Source organism: Dipodomys merriami, unplaced genomic scaffold, assembly GCF_024711535.1.
Source record: "Dipodomys merriami isolate MVZ:Mamm:240054 unplaced genomic scaffold, mDipMer1.0.p SCAF_3, whole genome shotgun sequence".
NCBI classification, from domain to species: Eukaryota; Metazoa; Chordata; class Mammalia; order Rodentia; family Heteromyidae; genus Dipodomys; species Dipodomys merriami.
The window spans coordinates 1,933,099-1,942,245 of record NW_027204492.1 but is presented as its reverse complement, the minus strand read 5'-3'; the positions used below and the strand labels follow the sequence as shown (position 1 = coordinate 1,942,245).

Genomic DNA, 9,147 nt, shown 5'->3' with positions numbered 1-9,147 from the left:
TCCAATACAACCCCAGTGGAGATCTGCCTTCTCTTGTCTCCCTCGCGATCTTCCTTTCCTCTGTCTCCCTCTCAGTTCATGACGCTTCCATAAACCCATGCTCTGCCTTTACCAAGTTAGAAACAAGTGCGGCAGTGGCAGTAGGACAAACTCAGGGGACAGGTTCCATGGGCTATACAGGCAGGAAGGAGCCCACATGCAGTGTCTACACTGCCCAGACTAGAGGTCATGAGCCACCCAAGCAGAAGCCCACAGGATTGTGGGTAATGGTAAAAGGTGGGCTCTGTTTTCAGAGCCAGTGGTCTTCACCAGTGTAAAGATGAATTCCTGAGCCTCACTCTTCTCAATGTGTTGCGCATTATTATTATCAGGTCATAATAATATGACTTGGAAATCCCCACGGTGGCATCCAGATTACCCCTGCGGGCCCCATATTCACTTTCAGGTGGGCTGAAAAATGAGGTTTGGAGGCTGGGAAGGTGGCTTAGTGATAGAGTGCTTGCCTCGCATGCATGAAGCCCTTGGTGCGATTCCTTAGCACCACATACACAGAAAAAGCTGGATGTGGCTGTGTGGGTCAAGTGGTAGAGTGCTAGCCTTGAAGAAAATGAAGTTCTCGGACAGTGCTCCAGGACTGGAAAAAATTGAGGTTTGTTTAGAGGGCTGACCTTTGTCAGGCTGTGGAAGCTGCAGGACACAGGGGTGCTGTGCTCTCAACCACGGAGATGGGCAAGATAGAGCCCAGGGAGGCAAAAGTTTCCACCCAATATTTGCTTCGATTGGAGCTCCTGGGCTTAGGGACAGAGTGGATATGGAGTAGAGGAAAGAAGGAGGTAAGAGGTGTGTGTAGGGTTATGGTATCATGGTGGCCTGATGTACCAAGCAGACACAAGGTAGGAGCAGGACGGGGGCCATGAGGCAGGGAGCACCAGACTTTGAAAGGCAGGGGGGCAGGCATGGACTCAGCCCAAAGCTGGGGCAGCTGTCAGAGGACAAGCTGACAATCACACAAATGCATACACACATGGTAATGGGCCTCACAAGAAAGCTCTCCCCCTGGTGAGGGCTGTTCTATGAATAGGGTAGCTGCCAAGGACTGACCTTTGGCGGCATAGGGGTGGGATAAGGAATATTTCTGAGCACTTACTGCAGATCAGGTGCCTTCTGGATATGGTGAGTCCCAGCTGGAGCTAAGCTAAATCCATTGCTGGGGTTTAGACAAGTCAGAGCTTGTAGGTAGGGCAACTAGCCAGGAATCTGGGGCCAGGGCCTGGATGGAGCAGTACCCCTTGGAGAAACAATCCCTTTCCCTGAAGGATCTAAAGAGGGTCGGGGAACCTCGGAGCCAAAGAAGCAGGGCCACTCTGACAACATGAGGGGGATGCTCTTCGATTGCTGGATCGCTTCCCCTTCTTTGGTCTCCCGGCTCTACCCAATGCGCAAGGACCCTCATGTCAGAAAGACACCAGAGGAAGAGGCAAAGACCCTTCTGATCTGGATGTCAGGGCCAGTGCACAATCACCAAGGCAGATGCCTTACTTCTTTCTTCTTCTTCTTCTTCTTCTGGGAAGAGTACAGAGCTCTTGGGGCCCTAAAGAATCTAGGACATGTTGGATGCTAAAGGACTGTGGTGCATGCTGCACAGGTTAGCCAGAGATGGGAATAGAGCCCTAGAAACTTAGCTGGTCCCCAAGGCTGGTGCTGCAAAGGAGCAGTGACATTAAAACAAACAAACACACAAAAACCATGGTACACTAGGTGCTGGTTAGTGGCTCACATCTTATAATCCTAGCTACTCAGGAGTCTGCAATCTGAGGATCACCTTTCAAAGACAGACCAGACAGGAAGTTTATGAGACTCTGATCTTTAGTTAACCACACAAAAAAGCTGGAAGTGGAGGTGTGGCTCAAGTGATAGCCTTGAGCAAGAAAAGCTCAGGAACTGTACTCAGGGCCCGAGTTCAAGCCTTAGGACCACACACCCACACACACAAATTCATTGTATACACACACACACACACACACACACACACACACACACACACACACACACACACACACACACACACACACACACACACACACATCATAGTTGACCAGAGCTTTCCAGAATTCCCAGGTAGAGAGTCAATTGAGGCCAAGTAGGCTGACAGACCTAAGGTGTGCAGTGGCCAAGACTTTGCAGGGTAAAGCTTCTCAGAGACCCACTTGAGACTGGTGTAAGTATCATGGAGCTGTTGTGTTGTGACAAATGGCCACAGATCTGGTGGTTTCAAAGAACAGATATCTATATACATACATACATATATATATATATATATATATATATATATATATATATATATATGCGCTCTTGTGAGTTTTTTTTTTTTTTTTGGAGGGTGAGGCAGGGCGGTAATCCAAAGTGAAGGTGTTAGGTATTCCTTCTGAAGGACTAGGGAAGAATCTGCTTTGTGTTTTTCAGCTTCCGGTGACTCCGGGTTCCTTGGCTGATGGCTGCATCACTGAACCTTTGTTGTCATGTGATTTCTTCCTGTGTGTGAGTGCAAAGTATGTCTGTACCTCTCTCTCGTAAGGAATTTGTCAATATATACAAGGCCTACCTGGATAATCCAGGATAATCTCCCCATTTCAAGATCCTTAACTTAATTACAACTGCAAAGACCCTACTTTCAAATAAGGTCACATTCCAGATCTGAGAATGAGGATCTTTGTGGGCATTTTCAGCCTACTACAGGGCTGCAAGTGTCCATTGACTGGTGGCCCCCAAGACTTGGGGATGGGGCTGTGATGTCAGCCAGAGGTAGTGATAGGGAGGAGGGGACAGGGTCTAGCCAGAGGGACAATTTCTTGGCCATGTCACAGAATTGCTGTCAGAAAAGGCTGTGCTAGCCACTTCAAAAATGAAAGGAGGGAAATTGGGCAAGGAGGACACATAGACTAGAGGCCCATGCAGGAGAGCAGTGCAGTTACAAGCCCATGTGGAGAGGGTCTGATGGCAGAGTGATGGCTCGGGTGTGGGTAGTGAGTGTTGAAGATGTCTGGTGCAGATGTCTACAAAAGGAGCGCAGTGAGTGAGAGAAAGTGAGAGGGAAAGCTGGGTATGAGGCCAGGATGGCGGGCAGGGCAAGAATAGGGTTCTCCTTGTTTTGGTTCTTAGGGTGAGACAGACTTGGAGGTTGGCCTTTGCCAACAATGGAGGAACAATGGAGGACCGGAGGGGCACCCCCAAGGTCCCTGAAGACCAGGTGTACTGTCCTGTGCTTCAGGGCACAGTGGGGCTAGAGGACAACCAAGAGGAAAGGAAGACAGTGTGGGGGGCGGGGGTGGTACAGGGAATCAGGGAGATCCGGGACCACTAGCCAGTCTTGAGCTTCTCTGGGATGGGCTCCCTAAGTATTCCCATTGACAAAGTTCTGTGTAAGAAAGAAATTTCTTTTTTTTTGGGGGGGGGGGTTCGGTCGTGGGACTTGAACTCTGGGCCTGGGCACTGTCCCTCAGCTCTTCAGCTCAAGGCTAGCGTTCTACCACTTGAGCTGTGGCACCACTTCCAGCTTTTTTCTTTTTGCTTATGTGGTGCTGAGGAATCGAACCCAGGGCCTCATGCATGCAAGGCAAGCACTCTACCACTCAGCCACCTTCTCAGCCCCAAGAAAGAAATTTCTAGCAAAGCTCTCCCCACCCTTCTTTACAGATAAAGGAACCAAGATAGGAAACAAGGGCCATTAGTGACATTGGCAATGTTGATTGAGAACAAATTGACTAGAACCATAAAAAGAAGACCATCCCTACTCCTGGCCATTAGCTATTTGGGGGTCACAATTCAGTAAGGACTGGGATTTGCACAACACCTTTTTCCTCTGGCTATCTGACCTTCGCCTTGGGACTCATCATGAAGTTGTGTGGCATGGCAGCCCTAGGTAGTGCCTCAGCCCAGAAGAAGAGGCACAGGAACATCAGCGAATGATTCTTGCTTGGCTGTCCAGACCCCCCCCTTGCCCCCAGCCTTCTTCCTCCCTGGCAAGAGACCAGCTGGGCTTATGGTAGGGTACCCTGAGTTACTTCACCTAAGAGGAGGCTCATGCTGATGCCAATTCCCCACATGGGACAACAGCCATCAGTTAAATGAACAGCCCCCGGGGGTGATCAGTATGTTCCCCAGTCTCTGAGAGAAGCTCCCAGGGGAGTCTTTTCACTCTCACAGCCATTTCCCTGCTCAATGCCCCTTTCTCTTCACAGGGCCCCTTTTCTGCGTGTTTTCACCCATTTCTTTTCTTTCTTTCTTTTTTTCTTTTCTTTTTTTGGTCAGTGGTGGGGCCTGAACTCTGGGCCTGGGCACTGTTCCTCAGCTCTTCAGCTCAAGGCTAGCACTCTACCACTTGAGCCACAGCGCCACTTCCGGCTTTTTCTTCTTATGTGGTGCTGAGGAATCGAACCCAGGGCCTCCTGCATGCAAGGCAAGCACTCTATAACTGAGCCACTTACCTAGCCCCTCTTCATTCATTTCTTTCCTCTTAGAGCTGCCAACATATTTGCTAAGAGGGTGATAAATAACAGAGGAGTTTGCCTATGGGATGCTCCCAAAAGTCCAACAGAGGGGTCACTTCAGCAACTTGTCCCCCTCCCAGCCTGGAAAGACATGACACAGGGAGCCTGCGGCACAGCGAGAGGCCATGAGGGCTAGGCAGCTCGACTGTAGGAGGGGTGGGAGACCACTGGCCCCTGGGAGATGCCCCTGCAATCATAGTACTTCTCATGTGGGGAGTGGGGAGTGGGGCTGAGCTAGTAGCACCCATTTCCTAACCAGGGGGGAAAAGCCAGCTTCACAACTTGCTCTACTTGGCATAAGGAATATGGAACAATAGAAGAACAACTGGAAGGTGGCAAAGGGGTGCATAGTACCTAGAGTCAAGTGTTCACAAAAGCTGGGGGTTGCCTCCATTTTTGTCTGGCCTATTCTGGTCTGTGGGAAAACTCACAGGGTCCCAGTGACTTGTGTCCCAGTGGTCCCAGACCCTAAGAAGGAAGTCTGCCACACCTACCATGCACATCCCAGGCTCCAGGGTAGCCGAGGTGCTGCAAAGGGCAGAACCAATGACAGCCTGCCTTCCAGCCCCCTGTACTGGTGCCCCTAATGTCCAGCTGGGGCCACTCCCTCGTCTGCTGGATAGCCAGCTCACTGGGCCCCAAAAGAGCCAATGCCCAGGAAAAACTTCTGGCTGCCATGTTGGAAGTTGACGCTGAAGTGGGGGATGGGCAAATGAGTGGGGAGGGGAATACATGGGTGTGTAAAAGTGTGAGTGGTTGAGTGTGTGTGAGGCTGTGGGTAACAAGTGGGCAGGTGATTATACAGAAGGAACTGTGAGTGCCTACGTGTGAGTAACTGGGTACGTAAAGAACGTTGGGCACTGGTAGCTCCTACTTGTGATATCCTACAGGCTGAGATCTGAGGATATAGGTTCAAAGCCATCCTGGGGAGGTAAGACTATGAGACTCTCATCCCCAATCTACTACCAAAAAAGCTGGAAGTGGATCTGTAGCTCAAGTAGTAGAATGCTAGCTTTGAGCAAAAAAGCTCAAGGACAGTGTCCAGGCCCTAAATTCAAGCCCCAGGACTGGCACATGTGGACACACACACATATACACACAGAATTGTTAGCATGGGTGTGAGTGTGAGAACATGGGACTGATTCACCAAATGCCTATGGGTGAGTATACACGAGCCAGGTTATAAGCATGAGAATGTGTGTAAATGATCTGTGGGTACATGAGTGAGCTACGTATGTGTCGTAATGAATGTGTGTGAGTGGGCAGAGGAGTGTCCTGCTCCAGCAGGTGACGTTCACTCAGGGACTTGAGCCTTCTTATTGGCTCGGGCTTAGCTTCTGGCCCTCCACCACTGGTTCCCAGATAGCAGCCAAGGCCTGCTTCTAGGCTCAGAGGCCTCTGTTGCCTCTGGAGCTGGGAAGCTTAGGGGCTCTAAAGACCAATGGCAGCAGCAGCCCCCTTTGCGGGCCCAAGGGCACACATTTGGGTATGGTGGATTGATGGGTATCAGCAGCGGGGGTTCTCTGTCCATCTGTCTTCACTTGTGTCATCCGATGTGTGGCTCCTGTGTAAATGTGTTGAGCTGTCCATCAGTGCGTGATTTTCCCATGATCTGCAAAACTGTTTGCCTGATAACCTTTAGGGGTCACAGGCTTTGAAAATGTGTTTTAAATTCTAAATTCCCTCCAGGAAAATATGTTTAGATGTCGAATTCCCAACAGATAGAGACAGTTTTCAGATAACAGCCAACGCCCCTGAAGTGCACCAGCAGTCCAAGGACCACCGCGCTACAAACGAGCTATGCAGCTTCACAGCCTACAGGGCGGAGGGCCTCCAGTGCCCTCGTCTCATGCCTGGGGGGGGGGCTTTCTGTGCACTAGCAGATGCCAAAGCCCCCCAGTTCCCAATTATGCCCCCCTCTCCTCTGCCAGTGACCTTGGAGGACAATGCCAGGCTAGGAAGAGCTGGCATTCCGGGAGTCGTGGGGACAGAAGGGCATGTACCAAGCGCAGGACTCCAGAGCACGGTGTCCCCTGTGTGGTGTACCGATGCACCTCCCCCCTACTGTTCCTCCTCCTCCTCCTCCTTTCCTCCCCTCCCCTCCTTTCCCCTCCCCTCCCCTCCCTCCTCCTCCCCTCCTCCCTCCTCCCTCCTCCTCCTCCTCCTCCTCCTCCTCCTCCTCCTCCTCCTCCTCCTCCTCCTCCTCCTCCACCACCACCACCACCACCAGCAGCTCTCTCCCTCCCCCTCCCTCCCTCCCTCCCTCCCTCCGCGCTCAGAGCTGCGGCTGGAGTCGAGCGCGCCGCGTCGCCCGCTGCCGCCCGTGCGGAGCGTGGGGAGCCCTCGGCCACAGCCCTCCCCTGCCGCGGAGGGTCCTGCTCCGCGCCGCTGGCCAGGCCGCCCCGTGCCCGGGCCTTTCCGTCCTTGGAGCGGATCTTTGCCCGCCGGGTGCCTTCCCGCAGCGACGGCGGCAGCCGGAGCTGAGGCCGCTGTGGTGGCTGTGCCTGTGCCCGGGTAAGTGGTGCCCGGGGCGCACGGGCGCAGGAGAGGGTGGGCGCGGGAGCGGGTGGGCGGGGGCGGGAGGGCGAGCAGCCCAGCAGGTGGCGCGGCGGCAGGTGGAGGGACGCCGGTCCCCGCCCAAGGCACCTGCGCCCCACCGCCGGGGCCTGCGTGTCCTTGCGGCACCACGGCCGCGCGTCAACCTCGGGCCCCGGGGGGCCGGCGGGCAGCGCCCCTCACCCGCACCCTGCGCCCCCCGCACTCCGCGCGCACGCGCATCTGCGTCTGGGGAACAAGGCCGCTGGGGGCTGCGGGCGGGGGCTAGGAGCCGGCACGGCCCGGGGCGCCGGGCCTGGGCTGGGGAGTCCGGTTAGTGCGCACGCACCATTCAGGAGCCTCAAGGCACCCCCTCCCCTCCCCCTCGCCGGTGCCCTCGCACTGTGTCATCCTCTTCCTCCTCCTCCTCCTCCTCCTCCTCCCCCTCCTCACACATTCCCACACTGTCCCCTGCATGCCCACATAGCTGCCCAGCTGACCCTGCCGCTAGCAGGGGCAATGCCACCAGCAAGCGGGCCCAGCCATGCTTGGGCCACTCCTTCTCCATCTCTCTGGCAGCAGCTGTCTTCCCCTCTTCACCTGGGTGACCTTGGCCAGAGGGCCTCGGCGATTCCGAAGGCTCCGTGTTCTCACAGCTGATGGCTCCACATATCCCATTCCGGGATTTAGAGCCACTCGTGTGGCGTCTCCGGCTACGAGCCCAGGAAGCCCGGCTCCTCTCTCTAGGACTGGCTCTCATCCCTTCCGTGGGCCATTGCAGGGCTGAGCGGCTGGGCCGGCTGAGGAGGAACTGAAGGCAGGGTCAGGGCCTAGTTCGTGCACAGTACCACTCGGAAGGACTGGCTCCGGGCGGGTTTGAGGGGACAGAGTGCAAATGCCCCCCTCTCTCTCTCGGCCACTCAGTGTTTGTTGCCTTGCTCACCTACTCCAAGGACAGGGCAGGGACCAGAATTGCCTCAATAAAATGCCTGGCTCTTCCACAGCTAGACTGGTAAGTGAGGCTGCTGTCTTTCACAAATGAGGCCCGAACATGGATCCCTACCCATCCTAGGGTTGAGTCTGACTGGGCTGGCTGGTCCCCAGACCCATCTCCACTGGCTGTCTACAAAGACTTGGGCACCATGCTGGCGGGTCACATGTAACCCTTTCACTCACCGGCCTCCCTTCACTGGGAGCTGCTTCAAGCGAGCAGTGGCTCTCCAACTGCACAGCCCGGCAGAGTGGGCACTCGATTTTGGTGTGGCACATGTAAAAATCTGCAGACTTCCTGGGGGGGCAAGACCTTTCATACTTACTTATCCCCATTTCTCAGATGGAATGATTGAGACCTCAAGCGGAGGGGAGGCTTGGGAGTGCATTTCATGCATGAATGGAGGGAGGCCCCTTTTGTCCTGCGTAGGAACCACTCCTGTGGGCTTCGGGGGCAGCTATCTCAGCAATCACATGTCAATCCAGTCTTCCTGAGCTCCTCCCACATCCCCACACCCCTGGTTTCAAGCATGGTCCTGGACCCCCAACTGAGTTTCACATCAATTACATGTGTGTGCTGCTATTTCCATTGCAACCTCCACCACCCCCCATCCCCCTGCCCTTCATAGACAAGGAAACCAAGGCCACATGGCTCATGAGAGGGGATCTGGGATGGAGAGGAGTGCTCAGGGTGCTGCTGAGGCCTAGCCCAGGAGCCCAGGGTGAAGACAGTCTGCCTCTGAAGATCCAGCTAGTTGGAAGGAGCCAGGCACTTGTGGTCCCCAGGTATCGATCATCTGCTGCTGGCCTAGATGGGGGGGGGGGAGGGCCAAGGGCACAGGCAGCCTTCATCAGATCTACCTGATCCACGCCCAGCACTGCCAGGTGGTTTGGGTGGAGGGGCAGCAGGCTGTGGCACAGAAGGGGGTAAGGCAGGCAGATGGGAATGGGGTGGCGTGGGAGGGGCTCTGCACAGAGCCAGAAGGAGAGCCAGTCCTTGGGGAAGGGAGCCCCCAAGTCTGAGGGTGTGTGTGGAGAGGAGGTGCTACAGGAGGCCCCAGGGGCAATCAGGGGC

At 54.7% G+C, this 9,147-nt stretch overlaps 1 protein-coding gene across 7 annotated transcripts in view; it reads left to right on the top strand.

The window, feature by feature from the left end:
* Positions 1 to 6,824: 6,824 nt before the first annotated feature.
* Positions 6,825 to 9,147, top strand: part of Atp2b3 (ATPase plasma membrane Ca2+ transporting 3) — a 77,073-nt gene continuing 74,750 nt past the window's right edge. For 3 of the 7 annotated variants that reach the window (XM_070039532.1, XM_070039529.1, XM_070039528.1), the window contains exon 1: positions 6,942 to 7,061. The gene's annotated coding sequence lies outside the window, so the exon portion shown is untranslated. Of the gene's footprint in view, positions 7,062 to 9,147 lie in introns of all 7 variants that reach the window. The other 4 variants (XM_070039531.1, XM_070039530.1, XM_070039525.1 and 1 more) reach the window with 3 other exon arrangements.